The following is a 24971-nucleotide window of genomic DNA, read 5'->3' as shown; positions in this document are numbered from 1 at the left end:
TAATCTCTGAAAAGGGATAATTGTGTCTAGACAGTTAGCAAATAGTTAAAATAAAATGGCATTAAGGAAAAGGGACTTTGTAAATTAAGAAATGCCTTGATTTGAAAAGGGAATAGTTGAAACATACCTCTATTAATGAAACAAGGGAAGGATAATAAAAATAATTTTAAAGCATAGCCATATTTTGATATCAAGGGTCCCATTGCAGATGTGAACAATGGGGAATATTGCTTAAAAATACATTCTTCCTTCTTTAAACCCTTTTCAGATGAGATTGGAAACGTTGACTATAATTCCATTATAACAACTGTTTGCATAATAGTTGTTAAAGACAATTCTTGTTTTAAAAGACCTCTACAAAGAAAATTTCAAAGGAGTGTTAAGAAATCTGTCTGAAAAGCTATATGAGCATAAAATAAGTTCACATTTTCCTTGGAGGTTGTTTAAAATGTAGATAGAAGTGAAACAAAACCACGTAAAGCAGTGAATAAATGAACACCACTGATCTGAAAAGTTTAAATACACTGTATATTCAAATGCATTCCACAAGAGTTTACAATAGTTTGTTCAAAAGTTCAAATGCATTATATAATAGTAGACTTATGTGGTCTGAAATGTCTGAAAAGGGAAAAAACTTGATATGGATTTTTCAATAATAAGGTGAAAATTATTAGAAAAATTATACAGTGATAGTAAATTTCTGATTTCTGAAGCTCCAAATATACATACATATATATATATATATATATATATATATATATATATATATATATTCATATTCTTTCATATCAGTCTAATTGCACATTTGCAGTGTTTATGAAAGAGTACTTTTAAAGGTAAAAATGTTATGCTTTCTTGTAGATATGCTACTCCCAATTTAAAAAAATGTGGCTGTAATGTAAAAATGGGCTGGCTTATTAATAATCCTAAAAAGATGTGAACTATAATTCAGTGATGAGGGTTTTGTGGTTGTGCATTGCTAGTATTTGGGAGTTTGCTTTGTGAGGAGAATCACAACTTAGAAGACATGCATTACACATTGTCTTTGAATCCCTGTACCCTTTACATTGCCACTAATTAGTGCTGCTCTCTGTACTATTTGTGTATAAATGCTAGATGTGGTTATAATGTAATCTACACTAAAACTTTCTGTTTTGGTATGATCAGAATTGCCACTTCCCCATTAACCAGTAAGCCTCATGTGGTTCCTGTTTACAAGGCATTTTACTAATGCCCTTGGATGTCCAGTTATGTCCAGGAGATTAAATTGTGACCCTCCTATTGGCTAAAATCTTTGACCCTGCATTGCTGATAAGCTGAGGTAAAAATACAAGAAATAAAATACTCAAGTCTTAAAAATTAGTGTGCCTAATCCTCATTAATACACACTGAGACATTGATGCATCTTCTGTTCAATATTCCTAAATGAGATTTACAACTGTGATTGAAAAGAAAGGCTCCAGGTTTGTTAATTTGGCTTTCTCACCCAGCACGGCTATTTGTCTGTTTTAGTAAAGTGAAATACAATCTTTAAACCAGCCTTAATCTTAAATGTGATATTTGTTTTACACGAAAAGCCTGCCTTCTCCTTGTTGTGCCTCTGTCATGCTATCTGCAGTCATCATTATATACCAATACTATGAAGCTTGTAGTTAACCTTGCCAAAATATACAAGTGATGTTAAGTATACACAGTGAATTTCTGAGCCTTTGTCTTTTCCAAAAAGATTTCAAGCCTGCATAAATTAAAGCACCACTGTTTTTTCCCAGCCACCCTCCCCTTTGTTGATCTGCTTTTTAACCTGGTGATTTTAGGCAGCCCACCCCTACTGTAAATTGAGCTTAATAAGCTCCTCCCTTTCTGTATTGCTGTTGATATCTTGAATTATTTATTTGCTTTTTCCTGTGCTTATCATTCTTAGTTCTACTGATTTACTTACTCAGAAATCATTATCTAGCTAACTGTTGGATAAAATCATGTATTTTTACACTCTAGCAAGCACTTATTTTTACATTAAGAGGTCTGTGGATTTTCCATCTAGTGCACTAGGAGGTAGCCTAGTCTGTTTAGGTTGGGAAACACTTCAGATTTATGCATGTAGTTTTATTGGCTGGAGGGCTTATTAATCAGCTTATCTTCATTTTAGTGGCATTATAAATTCTGTACAGTTGAGTGGCTCTTGGTTCATTTATACAAATTTACTTTTATTGAATAATCACACTTTTATAAGCTGTTTAAAGTACACTGCTGTATCATATCTTTACACTTGTTTGTGGTAGCATTTCATATCTTTTAAGTTTGTGTGTGGTAGCATTTCACTCCAGATACTCCTTTACTGTGCGTTTACATTAGGAAGACTGGGATTATTCATCTAGTGGCAGTAGATGTTTACCTGGTCTATCTGATTTGGGAAACATGCAAAACTGCTCTAAGTATTTTTTTGCACTTCTCTTATATACTGTGACTGTACATTAGCAGTTTCAAAAAAATGTACTGTCTGCTGCTGCTTTAAGTAGTTAATTGCATTGTATTAGATTGTATCTCTTAGTTGTAGGACTTTTGTAGGTAGTTTGTGTGGTGATGTTACATTTGAGCTCCAAACCAGCTAGTCTACATTAAGAAGGTGTTTTTTTGGTACCCTTGTGGAAGAAGTGTGCTGATCTAACCTGTCTGACTTGGGGATTGCTGGTGGAAGGCTTATTGTGCACTTTGCTGATGGGTAGTTATCTTTAAACTTGTTTCTCCTTTCTCATATTTAAGCTTTGCTTTTGTGTGGTGCTACTATTCACAGAGTGGTGGTTAGCAGTGCCTTATACAGATGCAAAAGCCTAGAAGCTCAGTTTTTCACTAAACAACTGTCAGTGAAACCTTTCCAATCTTTTCTGCTGTACTAGAAGCAACTCAGTTGCACACTGAGCAGCGTTGCCTTATTGATCATCTTTAACCTACACAAAATATAGGTCCTTTTTGTAGTCTCAGTGCTACAAGCCCAGTCCCATAAAAGTTAACCAATTCCTTTCACATACAGTAAGTGCATGCTGTCATGGACAGGCAGTTTCCCATAATCTGTCTGGCCAGCCTTATAGACATGGGCATCCTGAGGCGATATAGCAATTGTCTCATGTATACTGACAGCCACATACTCCTGAAACAAACAAATACTTTATGTGAGAGATGTAGTTACACTATAAAATTGGAGGCAAGACTCTCACATAAGGACAAATTGAATGCCAAACAAGCTGTCAACACACACACACACACACACACACACACACACACACACACACACACACACACACACACACACACACACACACAAACACACTTCCCACACTAAATAACGGTTGTTGTTTGTCTTTCGGCTTTTTCCCGGTAAGGGGTCGCCACAGTGGAACTCCGGTCTGCTAATGATTGGCAGTAGATTTTTACGAAACGCCGAGGTGCCAGATCGACACCTAACCTTCAACAAAGGCATGCCCATTCACACACACATGTCTTTCGAACGCTACCCAACCGCGGGGAGGACATGCAGACTCCACACAGAAGGCACTCCCAAGCCAAGCCGAATGGAAGAACGTCTTGCTGTGAGGTAACAAAACCCCACACTAAATAAGGGTACAACACAATAATCCGCATATGCAGAAGTACTTACTAGTAACTTACCAAAAGATCAGAGGCCTCCCAAATGGAAACTACTTACACAAATAACACTGAAAAAAACAACCACAACACATAATAACACACACACACCAGTGTCTCAACAAATAAACCCATAAGGCATAACACCACAAAACTTAATGTACTGGTCATAGGTGACTCCATTGTGACACACATGAATGTTCCCCTTACCAGAATGGATAAGGAGTAGGTTACAGTTGGTTGCCTTTCAGGTGCCAGGATCTGTCAAGTCACTCAAGCACCCAAGTCAGTCAACCATAAGTACCAGTATGACTCCATCATAGTCCATGTGGGGGTTAATGACGTGAGACGTACCTTACTAGACTATATGAAGAGAGACATGACTGAGCTCTCAGATTATATGTTACAGGCAAGTATAAGCCTAGCCTTAAGCAGCATTCTGCCTTCTCCAAGGATGATGCCACAATACAAACAAAAAAATTGACTTTAACAATTGGCTTAGCTTCTGCTGTCAGTCCAAGGGGGATCCATATCTGTCTGCCTAGGAAGACAATGGTTGACAAGCCCTGCTGCTTTGCCAAAAATGGTCTGCACCTGTCCCCTCTAGGCTTTTGGATACTGGCAAAGGCATTAGCCACACCTATTGTGCCTTTTTTAGGCAGTATCAAAATAACCAACCTCCCAACATTCCCCTCTAGATAAACCCAAGGTACTGCTGCTTAATACTAGGAGTGTAAACAAGAAACTAAACTCCCTGGAAGCAGTCCATATTTTAGAAGATATTGATGTCTGTGCAGTCACTGAGACATGGTTCAAAGGTGCAGAAAGCACCCCGGCCACACAGGGCTACAATGTCTTCTGTGCATTCAGACCACAAACTAAGCATGAAAGATCCAAAGGAGGAGGCATATCCATCTTCAGTAAGGATAAGTACACCTCTAGACTGGTCAAACAGTATGATTCTCTTGAGCTACTTCATGTCTAGTTAACTATAGGCAAAGCCCCCCCATGACATAATAGTTAGTTATAGGTCCCCCGTCGTGAAACAGGAAAAGCATACTGCATACCTAGACTTACCAATGTTACTTGCCATACAGCTCATGAGTGATTTTAATTCTCCTCCCAATCCTGGCTCAGAGGTTCTTGGACTTTGTCAATGCATATGTCCTGGACATAGTATTCAATAACATGGGAGTGCATTGCACCCCCCCACCTCTGTGTGATGTCCTCCCTGGTAAGATCGGACCATGAATCAGTCTTGTTCAATGTAATTATAAGAACAGATACCCCATCAAGCTCAAAAACGCTTAAGAAGTTTTCAAAGACAAATTACTTCCTACTATGTGATGGTATAGCAAGTTTCAAAGCCCCCTCAAGCACAGATAACATGGACTCCTATGCAGAGGTGAACACCAATGCCCTGTATAACCACTTAAGCAGTTGTATAGAATTGGTTGTACCTGACAGGATTAAAACCAGGTCTTGCTGAAAAACAAGCTACCCTAGTAGACTTCTAGCATAAACAGGCTATACAACAAGAGAAAGAAACAAATGTCCAAGAAAAAGAGGCAGCAGAGGAAAAAATCCCTCTCTAGCTTAAAAAAACAAATTAGAGATCTTGTCAAGTCCTCCAAAGCTAATTACAAACTGAAAATAATAATAATCACAAAGAATTCTTTAATTACCTCCAAAATCTAAAAGGGAATACCCAACTATGTGCTGAACTGATTGTGGAGGGCACCTGCCATACTCAACCACATGTAATAGCCAACCAGCTAGCTGACAGATTTGGAATAAACTTCACCACCCTGTCCACTCCAGTCATCCCCAAAGTATACCTGCCACCATTTCTCAGCCTATTATCTCAAGACAGCAGCTCATCTTGGCACTCCACGAGGTCAAAGAAACAGCATGCATCAATGGGACCAAATAACGTCCCAGGTCGCCTTTTTAACAACTTAAAACATGACCCCACTTGGATTCCTGTTTAACCACTGCTTGTGAACTGGCTAAGTTCTGGTGGAATGGAGGACAGTAACAGTCATCCCTCTGCATAAAGGTGGACCATCAACTGACCCTGGGAATTATAGACCCATAAGCTCGACTAGCCTCATCTGTAAGGCCATGGAAACCATCATTATATACCTTATTAGCAAGGGCATAGGTAATCTCTAAACTCTGGACATAATCCAGTTTAGATTCATTAAAGGTAGTTCATGCCTATTAAACATGGTTGACTTCTTCAAGAAAGTCACCAAGGCCCTGGATGAGAGAAAGACAGTACATACCACCTATATTGATCTAGCCAAGGCATTTGACACAATTCCCCACTCGGGTATTATAAAGAAACTCCCCAGTTGAGAATTAACCCAAAAAACACACTGCGGAAAACAAAAACACTAGAATACTAACAAAAGGACACTCGACCAGAGAAATGAAGTTAAGCACCTTTGTTCTTTTTATTCAGAACTTCTTCAGAACAACTGACACAGTAAACCCACCCCTTTATATATTACCATCATCATGACATCACTTCTGGTTTCAGGTGCCAACCATTATAAATTTAAAATCTCATTCCTAAACATAACAAAATGTATGAACTATAAAAATATTCATTATATTAATCCAATATATAAAAATTACTTAACAGTACATGTCCCCTAAAAATTAACATATCTCAAATAACGTCTAACATATATTTTCTCATTCAAACCTGGGGCAACATCTGCCCTCTAAAAATCTGCCATTTTAATTCTAGGATTTCCAAACAATTATTGATTGACCCAACAGACTTAGATTTATCTACTAACCCCACTACAAAGAAGAAAAACTTCCTTAAATCCTTACACCGTGAAACATGTTTAACTAATGCGTTGGCATGATCTTTATTTTTAATAGCCAAGAGATGCTTTCTTACTCTATCTGTTCACCTTCGAGTGGTTTTCCCAATATAGAAATGGTCACAGTTAGAACAGACAGCTAAATAAATAAGCCCATCATTTTGAAAATTAAACCTACCTTTAGAAATTAACAAAAAATGTAAATTTTTAAAATAATAACTATAGGTTGCCATCATAAACCTACATTGTTAACATTTCTGATAGAGGAAAGTACCCAATCTTTTGTCTTCACCTGTCTTTTTGATTGTTAGAGATGAACCCTCAAGACGCTGTTTTAAATTCTTAGTCTTTTTGTAAATAAACATTGGTTTAACACCCAAAATATCAACTAAATCTTGATTTCCCATGATTATTTTCTAATTATCATCTATCACCTTCTTAATCTATAACCTATCAATGCTCATGGGAAGGCGAAAAGAACACTTCAGTACCTCTGTCTGAGAATGTCCTTGACTTTGTTCATTAGTACCTTAATAATAGGTGGAAACTTAGTATATATTTTTGCACCCACATAACTAAAAATATTTATTAACTCACCTAAGGCGTACCCTCACTCCAAAAAGAGTTGCTTTAATTTATTAACCTCTTCCCAGAAAATGATGTCTTCACTAGTCATTCTGCTGATCTAGATGACTTGCCCTTTAAAAATATTTAACTTTATATATTTTGGATGAAAACTGTCAAAGTGCAAGTAATTATTTATAAAAGTGTCTTTTCTACAGATGGTACTAATAAATGTCCTTTCAGAGACATCCATTTTGATCTCAACACCTAAAAAATGTGCTCTGACCCCTCTACTACCTTCTGTAAATTTTAACCAAGGCACAGTATTATTTATCTGGGAAAGAAATTCACACAGCTCATTCCCATTACCAGCCCATATAAAGAACAGGTCATCAATGTACCTTTTACGGAATAATATGTACTTAAAATAAGGCAACTCGTTTAAAAATTCTAAATTAGCAAAAACTGGAGCTACATAAGTTCCCATTGCTACACCTCCTATTTGTTAGTAAATCCCATCACCAAACATGAAAAAATATAACTTAGCACTAGCTCCATTAATTGGCAAATAAAAATATCTTGCCTCAGTTGACTTCCAAACTTACTCAAATATAGTTTCATAACCTCAAGCCCTTCAACTTGTTCAATGAATGTGTATAATGAACAAACATCTATGGTATACAAAAGCGTTTCATCTCCTATAAAACTATACTTTTTAGGTTTGTCCAAAAATATCCAGGGATCTTTTAAATACCATGTACTAGCTTGAACTACTGGATTCAAAATCTCATCCAACTACATGGAAATCTTAGCTGTTTTATTAACGGGAAATGACACAATGGGTCTAAATGGAGGATGAATAGCATCCTTATGTATTTTGGGTATTCCAAATAAAACTCCTAGTTGTGGTTGCTCAACCATAAGAAATTCAAATAAATCCACTGTAATATATTGGTGATGCAACAAATCAAGTAAAACTAAGTCAACTTCTTGGTAACTACTCCTAATGAAATCTTTAGAAACTTTCTTATACTTAGAAAATCAGCTAATAATAAAATCATTGCCTCATTATAATCCGAGGACTCCATAATCACTATTCCTTGTCCCTTGTCAGATTTCATATACCTAAGGTGGGAATAACTCTTCAGCTGTTTCAACACATTAGCTTGTTCCTAAGTCAAATTATACAATTTCTTCATTTTTTATTATTATTATTGTTACTCCTCCCCCTCTTCCAAACCCTATAAACAAGTCATAAAGTTCACTTTCACAAACTGAGGAAAAATATTTAAGGTGTTAGTCAAGGGAGGATTAACATTACTGGCTTTTTTGAAAGTATTCTTCCCTCTATCAGGGATACCATGAAAAACATATTTTAAATTTAATTCCTAACAAATAATTTAAAATCCAAGATAGTATTAGTAACATTAGCCTTAAATGCTGGCAAAAAAGTAAAACCCTTTTTTAAAACATCTAACTCGGCATCAGAAAAAACTTTTTTACTCAAATTAAACACATGTAAATCAGACATCAACAGCCTTTGTTCTTGCCTTTCTTTTTCGTTGCTACTGTGAACCTTTCTCGATTCAGTGGAGGACTGCTCAACCATGTAACTTGTGAGGAAAAAGGGGAAGCCTCCTCACTACAACTACTAGACTAGCTGCAAATTATATTTCTGACAGTAGAGGCATTAGACGGAACTGGTACACCCAAATCACTTGCTTCAGGAAAAGAGTCTAGCCTATTAAAATGATTGACACCATTGTTGAAATTCCTAAAACTCTAGTTTTCAGAATTATTCCCAAAAGCTTTTCTCTTTTTAACCAGAAAGGCCTGTCCTTGCTGATAGGCTGAAATATCCCTAATTAATTTTTTTTCTTTTTCTTAAAAACAGTACTTTCACCATGCTTTTGAACTTTGCCATCCATATTATAATATAAATGTTGAAACATGTGGAAAGATGGATTTCTATTAGCCACAGCATCAAGTTTTCTAATGTCCTCTTTTAACACCTTTATTTTTTCATCGTTCCAACTAACAAGCAACTTTGGCACTTCCAAACCAGTCTTATTGTATAAGTCCCTTATTTTCACAAAGATGCTATTGTCATCTTTTACGCCATTTGGGAATGCATACACCCTTAAACATAAAGGCACAATTCCCAATTCACAACATCTGCTTAAATAGTGATTTTTCTAGTATTAAAGATTTATATTTCAAAACCTTTTTCTCTAATATGCAAAAGTTAGTTTTAAAGTCTGACATGTCTGCTTCTTTACTCAACACGTATCTGGAAAGTTGAGCGGTGTTGCTCACTTCAGTAAATGGATTCTTATTATCCATTTCTCTGTTCCTTCATCTGAAGACGTGCCATTGGACCTTTTTTCAGTTATCTGGAGGGCTCCAAAACTCCCTTGAACTTGAAGTAGGATAGTTTGTGCCTTATTAATGGCATCCTTAAGGTTATTTGTTAACAGAGAAAGATCTTCCGGTGTAGGATGATTGCTGAAGTCAGAACAACTGTGGCCTTCGGCTGCCATGGAAAACCACTTTAAGGCAACAACCTGAAGACCGCAAAACTGTGAACTATAGACTGTATAATCCCTACATTAAACTAAAAAAGAACGGAAGCCAGCAGAATGATCACCAGTATGCAACGGTAAACTTCAGTAAAGAGAAATCCACCTCGGACAGAACCAATATCGGTCAACCACAAAAAGTATTTATTTAAGCAAGCAAACAAACAGTCCTGCTTTTAGTCAGCGACTCCTCGCCAACTTCTTCAGAAGTTAAAAATTTCAAAACAATGCGCCACTTCCATAGGAAGTTTAAATACAAGAGTGCATGATGTCACACATTCACCTTTTCTTAACAAGCATTTGAAAAGCTTTAAAAAAGACTTAATACCTAACCTTGGGTCTATGCCCTTGTTCTAAAACCGCTTGGTTAGCTAGATACTTTGTATAATAATAAATAAAAAATAATAGTAAGTAAAACAAATATAAATTTACAAACAAGCGTTTGTCAAATATTTTACGAAGTTTTAACAGTGCAAATATATGCTGGACTGGCCAAATATAAAATTATATAAATAAAATACAAAACCATGAAAAATATTTAAAATTGTCTAAACTTTCTCCTATACAACACAGAATCTAACTAAAATATAAACATCCAACCTCATTCACTATAAAAATCTAATGTATATTATTAAACATCCCTCTGATATATATAGGAATAATATATAATAATTATTAATTACTATTGTTGTGGAGGTTGACTAATTCATCCGCCATAATTACATTTTACCTTTCTAAACTCCTCAGTTTCAGCACACTAGCGATGGAAAGCATACTATTTAAACCTGGGAAGTGGTAGGCATCCAGTTTTAGCTGCCATACCAACTCCTTAAGTTCTGACAACAACGATTCAGGGCCCCCCTATTATTTATAACTAACTGGTCAATAACAGAAAAATTAAATTCATGCTCTGGGTATTCCTTAATATGTTTTTCCAGGGCGTTGTCCAATTTTCCCCTCCTGATGGCATACAAATGTTCGTAAAGTCGCTCCTGCAATCTCCGGTCCATTTTTCCTATGTAGAACACAGGACATGAAGTGCACTGAGCTAAGTACACCACATGTGAACTGTTACAATTGAATCTCCCCTGATATAAAACTTGGAATCTCTGATCATAAAAAAAGTACCCGCTTTAACATACCGGCAATATTTACACATACAACACTTAAACATCCCTGATCTAGCATTGAAGGACTGGGTGTTCCTTTTTAAGATCTTCTTCAGATTCAATCCTCTCCTAAAAACAACCTTGGGTTGTGGTCCAAACTGAGAAGAAAACTGATTATCAGACACAAAGAAGCTCCAGTTTTTCTTGATGACAGACACAATTTCTCCCACATCGACATTATAAGTAGTGATAAAACTACTGGCAAAAGGGCTAATAGCCTGAACGTTGTTAGGTAACCAGTCTACTTTTGAATTCTGGTTGCTTAATATAGGGAGGTACAACCCTTTCTCCCTCTTCGAACATACCTCATTGCATAATTCGGCCACCAAGCCACCTGGATAGTCTCTATTCAGGAACAGGTCCTGGATAAAAAGGCATTCATCCAGAAAATCAACATCTCTTGAAACCATCCTAGCCGCTCTCACCAACTGGCCCTTCACAATCGATCTCTTCTGGTGGAGTGAATTTATTATGTTGCCAATATGCATGATAGCATTATTAAAACAATACAATTGGTGCTATAAATGTAAAGGTCTTGAATTATGTACCTATTCTAGGAGTATGTTTACAGTATAAAAATGAATAGTGGTACTTTAACCTGTATTCCCAATAACAAAGGGGGTGACGTACCAGTGCAAAGGTTGCCCCTACTAGGTACCACTGTAATAGGTGCACCATGGCCATCTTACCTTTTATCTATAACTGGGCAAAGCATGCTTCTTCAACTCCCTGGTTTCCGAAAGATGAATATTAAAACCTGATGAGTCAAAAACCCTAAACACACACACAAAAACTGCAGGGGGGCAAGACCCTAAATTATATATACCAATTCCATGGTCACACCACAGTGGAGAAAACAAGAAAAATTTTTAAAGAAAGTGCTCTGCCGGCTTGCACAATTTGAGACATTGCAGTGAAACATACTGCAGTATTAAATTTGCGAACTAAAACCAGTGCTGCAATGATCTGTAAATATGTTCATCTTGACACTTACCTTAAATGTTTTGAAATTCAAATTAAATTTAAAGTTAAAGACGTGACTTGGAAAATCATTCAGCAGTCTTATCTCACAAACAAGACCTTCCTGGCCTGAGCTCTAACATATAACCATGCTTTTCTGGCTTTTGCCAAGTACAAGGTCCACAATAGTTTTGGAAGTCGTTTTCAACATAGAAATGCATTATAAATATGCTTGTTTCAGAGCATAAGTGTCAAACAGACACCAGTTAATGGCAAATCAGTCAGCAAAAGCATAGTAATAAAGGGGAATGAATTATGCACGTCAGATTATGAAAGCTTATCTCATTGACCAATTATTTATTTAGTTTACATTTGTTATTGATTCAATCTCAGACACAAGTACAAAATAAAAATACATGTTATACATTTCACTGATACAATCATATAATCTAGACAGGATACAAAGAATAGCAGTACTGTGATTGTAGGTAAAAATGAGCAAGTTAAGTATACATATGCTTGGTAGGGGTATACTATTCAAATCCAAAAATAACAGGCTGTGTTCCTCTAGCTGCCTTAAGACATCTATTTCCTTACCACTGTTTGTGCAAGAGCAGGTCCATGATTCTAATAGGTGTGATTTGAGAAGTTTTTAAACGTTGGAAGTGTTAGTAGTTTTCTTCATGCTTCTTAAGAGAAACACCAATGTAGCCAGACAATAGAGGTACGACTGCTGAATCCTACACAAAGGCACTTTATAAGCACCTACACGAGTGCATGGATCGTGCTATCCCTAACAGAACCAAGACACTATCCTCCAAAAAAAAGAAGCCAGTCTGGTGGTCCCGTGCCATAAACAAACTCTACAACAGAAGAAAGAAACTGTTGCAAAAAAGAGTAAAATCCCATGACTGGATGAACTCCCTGGTCAACCTCAGTAAGAAGCTGAGATCCCTCATAAAATCCTCCAAAGCTAGTTATGAAAACAAAATTGCCACTGACTCTAAAGACAACCACAAAGCATTCTATAGCTATGTCAAGAATCTCAATGGCAACACTCAGATCACAGTGGCACTAAATATACAGAACCAACTGATATTGCCAACATCCTGGCAGATAGGTTCAGTGCTAACTTTACCCCGCCCCCTCACCCACCCCCTAAAGGGCTCATCTCTATACCGGAAGAATGCAAAGTTCCTGAAGTTACGGCTGCACAAGTAAAAACCACAATCTCCAAAGCCAAGAACACACCGTCCATGGGACCTGACAGCATCCCGGGCTGCATTCTACATGAACTACAGAACGAACTGGCACCCTACCTAAGCACCATGTTCACTCACAGCCTCACCTCAGGCTTTGTGCCCACTGAATGGCGTACAGTGACTGTTATCCCACTCCACAAAGGAGGAGCCACCACAGACCCTGGGAACTACCGCCCCATTAGCCTGATGAGCCTAGTATGCAAGGCCATGGAACTTATAAACAAAGACATTGGTAACCGCCAAACTCTGGATCCCACCCAGTTTGGGTTTGTAAAAGGCAGATCATGTCTCCTAAACCTGATGGACTTCTTTGAAGCAGTCACCAAAGCCGTAGATGAGGGTAAGGTGGTTCATATAGCCTATCTAGATCTCGCCAAGGCTTTTGACACCATACCCCACTCTGGAGTTATAAATAAACTTGCAAAACTAGGTATAAATCCCTATATCACAAGATGGGTTGCCAAATGGTTCACTGACAGAGCCCACACTGTAAAAGTAGCAGACTCTAAATCCGACTTCAGACCAGTGACAAGTGGAGCACCTCAGGGTTCAGTCCTAGGTCTTCTCCTGTTTGGCATCTACTTTTCTGAAGTACAGCCTAGCACAGATAGCCTTTGGCTAATGAATTTCACAGATAACTGCAAACTGGGAGCCATAGTTGCGTCCCCAAATGATGTGGACATCCTACAGAAGGGCTTCACGGAGACAGATGCCTGGTGTCAGCACCATGGCCTCAAGTTCAATGCCAAAAAGTGCATTGTCATCCCCTTTGGTAAAAACTCTGTACCCATGAGCTACCACATAGGTGGTAGTCTACTTAACACCGAAAGTGTGATAAGAGACCTTGGGACACAGGTGGACAGTAGCCTCTCCTTTGATAAACACATTGCCACAGTAGTCAGGAAATCCTTCTACGTGGCACACCTTATTACAAAAGGCTTCTCATCCAGGAAAAAAGAGGTCATTGTTCCCCTCTACTCATCACTCATGAGACCCATTATAGAGTACAACACCCCTTTTGGTATGTACCTCACAAGACATCTACAACAACTGGAAAGGCCACAGAAATACCTCACAAAGAGGATTACTGGCCTCAAACCGACGCCCTACGCAGACCGTCTCAAAAAACTCCAGCTTTACTCCGTCGCATATCACCTACTCAGAGGTGATCTCTGCCTAGCATACAAAGCTATGTCAAACCCTGAGCTGTTGGACATGCTCCACCTAAAAAAATCCCAATCCCAATTATTTAGAAAGTGTTGATTTCTAAACAGGGCTCCTAGTTTTACGTGAACTTTTTTATGGTCTGTGATATGTGCATGTCGAATTTTATTTATGGTCAATGACCACTCCAAGTATTATGGGAAACTAGAGAAATAATATTATGTTTTAATGATGAGATATTGAATGGCGGGTAGGCGTCTGTAACTCTAGTTGTATAGAAGAGCATGAGTTTTGTTTTAGTAGGGTTAAGTATAAGTTGTGCATTGTTTAGCCAAGATTCCACAGCATTAAATGGCTGATGGGTGATTTTTTTGGAGTTTCTGTAGTGCTGAGGCAGCATAAATCAGGGTGGAATCATCTGCATATTGAACTACGGAGGCAAGTGGGTTGGCAGTATGAAGACTGTTGCTAAAGAAAATAAAAAGCAGAGGGTCCAGAATAGATCCCTATGGGACTCCCAGGGTTACAGGCAGTAATGAAGAGAGATTTTGTTGCCATTTTACAGCTTGCTGGCATCCAGTTAGATATTGCTGGAACCAAGTAAGTGCAGAATAGCTAAGTTCAATTTCTGAAAGTGTAGTTAAGAGTTTAGAATGGGAGACAGTGTCATTGCAATGGTGGTTAATAATGTTAGTAAAGTTAACAAGGGTAGTGGTGGTACTATGATTAGGACAGAAACCATGCTGAGTGTTAGATAGAAGATTGCTGGCTATTATATAGTTCAAGATTTGTGAACTGATGCACCTCTCAAGTATTTTTTGGTAACGGTGATAATATAGCTATTACTCTGCAATTTTATAATTCTGTTGAGTTTCTACCTTTATGTAGTGGGATGATATGTGATACGTTTTAAATTTTAGGGACTTATTGTTCTGAGATGGATCGATTTATTAATATGGATACTGGATAGGATATCATTTTTGCAGTGATTTTTAGATATTCAGCAGGTCGATAGTCAGCAGCAAGTGTAGTAGGTTTTAAGCCTGTTAAGATATTTAACTATGGTGTTTATTGGGACAGATTGGAAAGAGACGTTTATTGGTATCTAGTGTGGGTACTATGGGAGTCTGAGTGGGGGAGTTCAATTATTATTGGTGAGGGCTAGTATGGATTCAGTGAAGTATCTGTTAAATTGTGAGGCTATGTTGTCTTTAGTATTAATGAGTGTTGGGGAGGGAGTACTAGTTTGTCCTGGCTGTAGGATTTTTTAATAGCGGCCCAGAATTTTTATGGGTTTCTTTTATTTTCTGATTGTACACTGTTATAGCAATTTATTTTGTCCTGTGTAACATGTTTTTTAGCTTTATTTCATAGTTCTAGATATGTTTGTTTGTTAGTTGTAGTTTTGTTGTTCAGTCATTTCTCACAGGCCTTATCTCTAGTTTTTAACAGAGATATTGTTTCTTTGGCAGGTAAGGGGGCATAAATGGATTTTAACCTTATTGTTCTGGGGGATGTTTAAGATATTGAGGAAGACTGAGTTAAAGTATTTAACTGCAGTATCTAAAGGGAGATCTTTGAGTGGTGCCCAGTTGCATTTTTTAAAACTAGTTATGACATTTTGGGGGATAAATGTTTTCTTAACTGGGATTTGGTGGTAGGTGGTAAGTTTATGTGGAGTTATTCTGTGTCGGAGAATGTAAGCTGGAATATTATCACTGAGGCTGTCCGGGAGACAGCCAGAGTATAGGGATAAATTTGGCCTGTTTGTAAGGATCCAGTCTAGAGCTGAATGTTTATTTGATGTTTTGTCTACTCTAGTACAAGTTTGGATTGTTTGTGGGAAACTGTGTAGGTTAATGTGGTCAGAAGGATTTTGAGAGTTGCAGGAAAGCCAGTCCACATCCAAGTCACCATTATAATTGTTTCCTGAGGGAGAGATGTTGTTGTCCAATTTAGGATGTTTTCTAGAGTAGTCAGATTGTTCCCAGATAGGATGTAGCTGCCACTATGTATGTTCAGATGTTTCTTTTGTTTACTTGTTAGTTTAGTAAACAGTATTTCGGTGTTGTTAAAGATTGGGATGGCTAGGTCTACAGTTTATAAACTGAGATTGTTTTTGTATAGAAAGGCGATATCACCACCTCTTTTCTGTTGTCTAGTTTATATATACTGTATCCTAGAGGAAGTATTTCTTTGTTAATGAGGTCTGGCTTTAGCCAAGTTTCTGTTCTAAGGTTTATATCTATACAGAGAAAAGGCGGCATGCAATTCTTGAATTTTGCTCATGGTGCTCTTGAGATTTATATTAAGAAGTAGTAAGCCCGTACCTTTTCTGGGGAGAGTTAATAGTTGTTGGGGATGGGTTAGGATGTGAGGATCTAGATGGACTGGATTGTTAGGAGGCCAGGGTTGGGGTGAATGTCCCCACTAAGTACAAGCTGCGATACAATGTGAGCTATAAATTTTAAGTATTTTGATATAAACTTATCATATTTCTGTGTAATAGTAGTATAAGATTGTTTATGAGTAAGGTAAATGGTACATGATTTATGTTTGTGGGATTACAGATAGTTGGTGCTATTATTAAATTTTTATGCTTTAATTGTAATAGGTCTGGGAAGGGGGTAATGTACATAGATTGTGTGTTGTTATGTTCTGTATGGTAAGAGGTTACGTAAGCTGTAATAGATAGAAATAACAGGATTGGTGAGTATAAAATTATCATATTACTTACTACTAATGTTTCTGATCAGTCTAAGTTAAAAGGTGGTAGGAATAATTGTTAGTTGTAATTGAGTTTTGATATGCAGGGGATATAAAATATTCTTTTGTCCAGTTATGACTTATTACAGTAAAAGATGTAAAGTAGCAGATAGTTAACCAAGTGGAGTGTGATACATGGGACTTAGTATGATACAGTCTAATTCGATGTTTGGAATGACATAAATTTGGGTTTATCTTAGGTGTGATAGGATTGCTTTACTTTGCAGGGGTGGCTATTTGGTAATAAGTTTAGGCATAGCAGGGGTGGGTGGGAATTGGGTGTAGGGTAGGGGAGTGGAGAGACCCTGAGCAAAGTCAGGATGAATGGAATGGGTAGAGCCAGTCAATGTGCTTGTGACCAGAAAAAACAATCAACAAAATGGTCTGGGTTGAAGGTAGGCAGGAAGTTAAAGGAACTGTAGTCCCTTGGTGATTTTTATTTTTAAAGCATGTAGATTTTACTTATTTGTAAATAACATTCTGGGGAAATAGTAACATACTGCTGTAATCACAAAACAGCTATAGGGTAATTTTGTTTTTCTTTGTATTATACACTAGCAACAGCTATAAGGAGAAAAACTACAGATATAGGTAATTAAGCTTACTATTTTACCCAACAACAACTAAGGGGATACAAATACACTTAGAGCTTATTTATCAGATTTTGGGGAGAGGGAGTAAATAAAACAGAGACTGCTTGATATTGTCCCTGGTGGTATGGTCTCCAAATACTCTAATAATGAAGCAATCAGAGTCTTGACTGTGACCTACATTGATTTTTTAATGCTGTAAGTTTCTTTCTTCCAGCACTTTATAGTTCCCGGTCACTTGAGTGGGTTTACTGAGCGCAGTTAAAAGGAATTACAGCTGAAATACTGGATCTTTTTAGGGATAGTTGCTAGAGTTAGTGTACTGTAAAGAAAAGATAACAAATGAATATGTTTGCTGATACTTACTCTAATAAAGCTCTGTTTAAACAAAACCTCTCCTCACTTACTCCAAGCACCTCTTGTAACAGCTATGGCATAATACATTATACTTATGTAAACTCTAGCAGTATTTGCGTAAAAGAAACATCCAAGACTTGCAGTAAAACAGAGAGATATACATATAGATACAATTAGAAAACTTAAATACTCTATGCAGCTCTTATGGGAGCTATGCTACAATATAATATACTTATGGACATGCTGCCAATATTATGTAAACTGAAGAATCAAAGAGAAAAACCTTGCAGAAAAATAAGGAATTTAAACATGTAGAATCAATTAAAAGCTGTAACTCAGTCCAGGAAGCTGCTAATAGCATTCAAGTTTACTTTACCAATCAGAAATGTTATCATCTGTATACAAATCTTGAATTTAGTTTGGAAAGAAAGATTTCTGAATTTCATTTTGTTGCCACTTATTTTTGGTGAAGATGCTGAATATAAATTGTTATAGTGTTCAGCTAATTAATGTAATTTTTATTTGTCTGAACTTTCCTGACCTGGATTTTTTATTTCTGTTTCTATAAAATGCCATGTACATCTGTACGACACTCTGAATAAGATACTAATTATTATCAGTATGTGGGGGGATATGGTCTCTTAGTCACTTAGAACGAAGTGCTGTGGTATGCTTCACTTTTAAGTCTGTATAGTTGACACAATTTAACTAGCTGTAAGACTGCTGCAGTGGGGATAAAGCTGCATATTTTAGAACAGTGTTGTCACTCATATGGCCCACATGCTGACATGACTAGTGAAAGCTACTGTTACTACAATAATCTAAAAATAGATTACTTACAGTGCATAATTAAACCATCCATGTGTATAAAAAAATCTATTTTTGGATTGCGGTGGCAAAAACAGTATCTTTTCTACAGGAACAGTTCTTTTTGTTTGTGTGTAATGATGTGATTTATAACAGATGTCACTTCCAAGCTTCAAGGCAAAATTTTTAGATTTTTCACACAATACAAACAACCATCCCATATACCATTAATCTTGCCTGGAAAGCAATAAACCTTCTTGTTGTAATATGCAGTTATTCTTTTTTCTGCAGCTTTTGCAAATAACTTTTATGTTTGCAAAGGCAGCTCTTTAATTAACAGACTCTACAGGCATTCCTGTGTTGAAAACGGTAACGCCACATTTGTAAAGTTCATGATTAGCTACAAAATATAATAAAAAAACAGGCAGGAATGACTTTTTACTTCTCAGAGCTTTGAAGCAGGGTATTTGTTCATGATTCAAATGTAAATGCATCATCTGTTATGACTGAGAATTCACCTTATTGGGTAAGCATCTTTGTTTAATGTTTTACCTTGTTTTTGAGGTGGTCTGTTATTTATTTCCTTTTGAATTTATTTTCATCTGCTATCTTTTTATAATCTAACACCACTACTCACTGTATGTCATACATTAGAACTTGCACTACTTTGCTTTAATAAAGCAAATGCTTTGATGTGGGAAAAGCAGTATCACAAGTTTGTAAGTTATGCATTTTTCTTCTTTAAAAAGCCATTGATATAAATTAAAGTCTATTTAATGATACGTCATGTTTTCTTGATTTATTCAAGAAGTAGTTAAGACTTGTCACCATTTAGAAAGCAGCTTGTGAAGCAGAAAGTTCACTTTGAAAATATAACCCCCTTTTCTGAGGAAGCCTCCTAGTTGCAGATACTCGAAGATGTCAAGTAACTCCCCACTGATTTTCTTTCAGATGGTTACTCTGTCCCTAGGATTCAAAAAGAATGCTTAACATTTATGTAAATTGTTTATTGCAGGCTTTATGCTTTTATGAAAACTGGGATTCAGAGACACCATTATCTGCCGTGCGGAAGGTCTCATTATCAGCTGCTTTGCATGTCTGTGAATCAGTCTTTTTACTGTCATTACAAAAAGCGCTTGGTGGTAGAAATTTCTTCTAGTGGTCTATGCATCTCATTGGCACAGGTACCCCCTCACAAACACACACATTCATACACAGACACACACACACACACACACACACACACACACACACACACACACACACACACACAGTCATCCTGTTGCAGTCACACATGCACACACACAGTCTTTGTACTCCATTCACACCCTTGCAAACACATATATACACAGACACACACACGCACACACACGCACGCACATGCACACACACACGCACACACACACGCAGACACACACAAACACACACACACACACACACACACACCACACACCACACACACATACAGATACACAGATATACACACATACCCTACTCCATTCATACCCTTGCAGACACACACACACACACACACACACACACACACACACACACACACACACACACACACTCTGCTTCCCACATCATATGGGCACTCACACTCTCCACTTTTTTCATTTCTCCAAATCTTTGGGGTTTCTAATATCATGACGGGAATGGACCCCATTCCTAACTCAAAGTGTGATTAAAGTTCATGAAATTAATATGGTTTCGCTCTTTGATGTCAACCAAAAGTGCTCTTCGCTGCACCCTCAATGTGCCCAGTAATTACTCCTTTTGTAATTCATATGGAGTTATGTGTATTGGTAGCATATCTAAATATTGATGGGAGACTATTTTTTATAAGACCCAGTGCTCCTACCACTATTGGAACTATATGAGTATCCTTCTTCCACATTGCTCTTGTTTTTGCTTACAGATCCTGATATTTTATAACCTTGTATCTCTCTGTACACAGGACACTGTAGTCACTGGGTGTGGTGATTTCAATAATTAATTCTGCTTTTGTCTTCTTTTCTTGGACCACTATATCTGGTTATCTAGCATCTATCTTTTGAACTGTTGGTAATGGATGATGCCATGTGATACAGACTTCATTATTTTCTATGATGCTTTGTGGCTCATGTTTCCAGTGTTTTTCAGCCACTTCAATACCATAATGTTTGCACAATCCCCAGTGCAACAGTCTTGCCACATTATTATGCCTTTCAGTATATAGTCCTTCTCCGATTAGTATGTCACAACCAGCAAAGAGGTGTGCGACTGTTTCCAGTTTGGTTTTACAAAATCCTACATTTGTCTGTTTCTCCCACATGTTCAACAGACTTTGTAAACCAGCGTGTATGTAGACCACTATCTTGACCCACCAATATTAACCTTTCATCTCTTGGTTTAGATTCACCTCTCCTTAACCATTCCATGTTCGTTCCTGATCAACATGAGGTTCTTCCAGAAGTTTTCTATACTTGCAACTATATTTATGTGTCTTCCACCTTTCTTGCCTTTTTTCTGGTCCTTCACCTTATATTCTTTCTTTTGTTTTTTGGCACATTCAGTTGCTGTCTGATTTTTATCTACTTCTGGTTTGGTTTCCATTCCTTCTTGATGGCAATATGCTTCTGCTAGGTTAAGCAAAGAAGTCATCTTAGATTCATTGTCCTCATGTTTGAAAACTTTAACTATGTTTGGGTCTTGTGAGGTCAGCAGATGTGTGTGAAGTCCCACGATTGCAGATCTATACATGTAGTCAATTTCAAGGAGGCCCATCCCTCCTTTGGAACGGGGAATATATAATCTTGTTATGCACTGATTTTTATAAACCATTTGGTGAACATGAAGCATCCTTCTTGTTTTAATATCTAATGTATCCAACACGTTTTGGGGCCAATCAATCACTCCAAAACTGTAAGTTAGGACAGGAAGAGCAAATTATTAGTTTATAGCTTGGATTTTGTTCCCAGATGTCAATGTTGTTTTCAGGATTAATTTAAGTCTTCTAAAATATTCCTTACTAAGTTTTACTCACATTTGTTTGTGTTGTATTGCTGATACTTCATCACTTCCCAAGTATTTATACATTCCCTCTTGCTCAAGTTCTTTTATATCACATTCCTGTCCCAAACTGATGTTTTCCTGGTGCTGCAGTTTTCCTGCATTAAAGGTTGCTTTTGCACATTTATCAAGGCCAAATGACATTCTAGTATCATCTGAAAAAGTTTTGACAACCTGCAACTGTGCTTTCAGTTCCTCATCTGATGAGCTATACAGTTTTAAATCATCGACAAATAGAAGATGAGGAGTCTTTAGATTTTGTTGTTTTCTAGGAGCCAAATTATAGTAATGGCCTAAGCTGTTAAATAAACAGCTTAATCAGTTAAGGGCAAGGCAGAAAAGCAACAGTGACAGAGAGTCACCCTGGAATATCCCCCTTTGAATTTTTATTCCTGGGATAATACTTTTTCCTTTATCATGGTTTAATTGCAAGGTGGTCTGCCATTGTTTCATAGTCACTGTAATGTAGTCGATCAGTGTAGGATGTATCTTATACATTTTTAAGCACTCTTTTATCCATGAATGTGGGATACTATCAAATGCTTTTTTGCAGTCAATCCATGCCATACTTAGATTCTTCTCCTTTTTACAGTTCTCCACTATAACTTTATTTAACAGCAAATGATCCTTTGTCCCATATGACTTTCTTTTGTTGCCCTTTTGTTCTACTGCCATAATTGAGTTTTCTTCTAAATGGCTATAAACTCTGTCAGCTTCAATTTCTGTGTATAGTTTATACGTCGTCAGAAGGCAAGTTAATGGTTTATAATTTTTGTGATAGCTTACAGGTTTGCTCTTCAGTAGGAGCATTGTTTTATCTGTTGTTAGCCAGACTGGTGTCTGTTCAGGTTGTGCATACAAATAGTTCTTACTCATGGCTAGGTCTTCAAGCAAAGATGTTAATACTTTTAACCAAAAGTTAGGTACTGCATCTGGGCCTGTGGTTTTCCAGTTAAAGGTTTTTCTTAACTTTATTTCAATTTCTCTGGCTGTTACTTCATCCCATTTCATATCCTGTACCTTTAAATTTCTTATTCTTTCTTTTACTTCTTTTATCCATTTCGCATCTTTGTTGTGTTCCACAGGATCTTCATAGATACTTCTCCAAAATCCATTTCTTCTTTTTTTGGCGGTCTTTCAATTCCTTTTACCTTGTTTCCCAATTCTCTATAAAATATTTTTGGGTCATCACTAAATTGCTTATTTTGTACTTTTCCTTTATATTTATCGGTGTATCTTCTAGGTTTTTCCGCCTGTGCTGGAATTTTTAGTTTATTTGCGATAGTGCATGATAGATCCTGGTCTGTTCTAATATCGTGCATTGCTTTTATCACATCTATCTTTCTTAGTATTTTTGTTGATCTATTCCCTCTTCTATAGTCTTCTAACAGTGACACTTCTTGTCTTAATTGCTTTATATTTTTTTCTATTCGATACTTCCATGATGGTGATCGATTTTTCCCCTTCCTTTGCCTCACTACCCTGTGCTCTTGTGGTAGAACTTTATGAGTTTTTAATTTAGCTGCACAGTAATATATCCTGTTTACTTCTGTTATATCACATGGATCTCTATGGACAGTCCTAATTACTGTGTTCATTTGTTTTATCAGATTTCTGGCTTTTGGGGTTTTATTAACCTTCTGCAGTCTATTTCTTTCATTGATTTTAATATATATATGTCCATTAAATCAAGCAACTCTTCCCTTAGTTCATTTGTTTCCAGACTAAGGGCACATCCTTTGTTTTCCACTTCCTGCGGGGATTCTATAGAAAATTCTACAGCATCTTCTTTGGAACTCACTGGCCTATCACTCCTCAATATTGACTGCATCAGAGATTCCACAGTCTCCTGTTCCTTCCCTTGCTGTCTAGCTTCAAGTGAACTTTTATACTGGTTTCCTGTTGAAGGCTCCAAAATATGTTGATATGGCACCTGACCAATTGTTTCCTGTTCCACTGGTTTCCCCTTACACACACACACACACACACACACACACACACACACACACACACACACACACACACACACACGTACGCAAACACATGCACACACACATACACACACACACACACACACACGCACGCACGCACGCACACACACACACACACACACACACACACACACACACACACACACACACACACACACACACACAGTCACTGCTTCCCACATCATATGTGCTGTACACTCTCCACCTCTGTGCTCCTTTGAACTTCACTCAGCTTACCTGCATCATGGCTTCGCTCATTTTTCTCTCAGCCAGCGATGTTAATTTCCACATAGGATGCCTCTGAATCCTTCTGTAGCATAAATGATTGGTGCAGGCTTGACTGGGGAAGAGCACATGGCTAATTAGAATTAGCTGTTCCCCTGTATTGCTTATTATCCATTAGCATAACTAGTGGGACTGCCCTCCACTGCGATTCATTCACTCTCGGAAAAATCACAGAGGCAGGGTGGTCTCTGAATTGGAAAGGGTTACTGTGAATAGTTGGCTACTTATTGTAGGGATTCAACTCACATCGACCCTTTCTGAATCCCAGGTGTATATCTTTTACAATTTGATGACTGCAAATTAAAGGTCATACTGCTAAATGCTAGGAATCCATACATGAAACTGCACTCATTGCAAGCATTCTTAACCCTGGAAGATGCTGACATTTGTACAGTCACAGAAACCTGGTTCAAAGCTGCAGAGAGCACCCCAGCCATACCAGGTTACTCATACTATTGTACATTCAGACCCCAAACTGTGGGCAGCAAGCAAAAGGAGGTAGTGTTGCAATATATATATATAAAAGACATACACACCTCTAGGCTGGTCAAACAGTATGACACACAGGAGACACTCCAGGTGCAGTTAACCATTAACAACACCCCTATTCAAATCATAGCTAGCTACAGGCCTCAAACATTGACACAAGATGCCCCCTCTACCTATCTGGACCTCTCAAGATTCAACCCTTTACCCTGATCCTGGGCGACTTTAATTATCCAACCATAGATTGGAATAACTACTCATGCCAAAACACAAATGCTCAGAGATTCCTTGATTTTGTATATGTAAATGCCTTGGACCAACTGGTCGACACCCCCACAAGAGCTGAAAATATCTTGCACTTAGTATTAACCAACATGAGTAACCACTGCAGCATCCCAACAGTGTCATCCTCCCCGGTAATATCCGACAACAAAGCGGTCACTTTTGAAGTCACCATCTCC

This window comes from Protopterus annectens, chromosome 9.part0, assembly GCF_019279795.1.
Source record: "Protopterus annectens isolate FY-2018-M chromosome 9.part0, PAN1.0, whole genome shotgun sequence".
In the NCBI taxonomy this organism is placed as follows: domain Eukaryota; kingdom Metazoa; phylum Chordata; order Ceratodontiformes; family Protopteridae; genus Protopterus; species Protopterus annectens.
Note: the sequence above shows the minus strand (reverse complement) of the source record.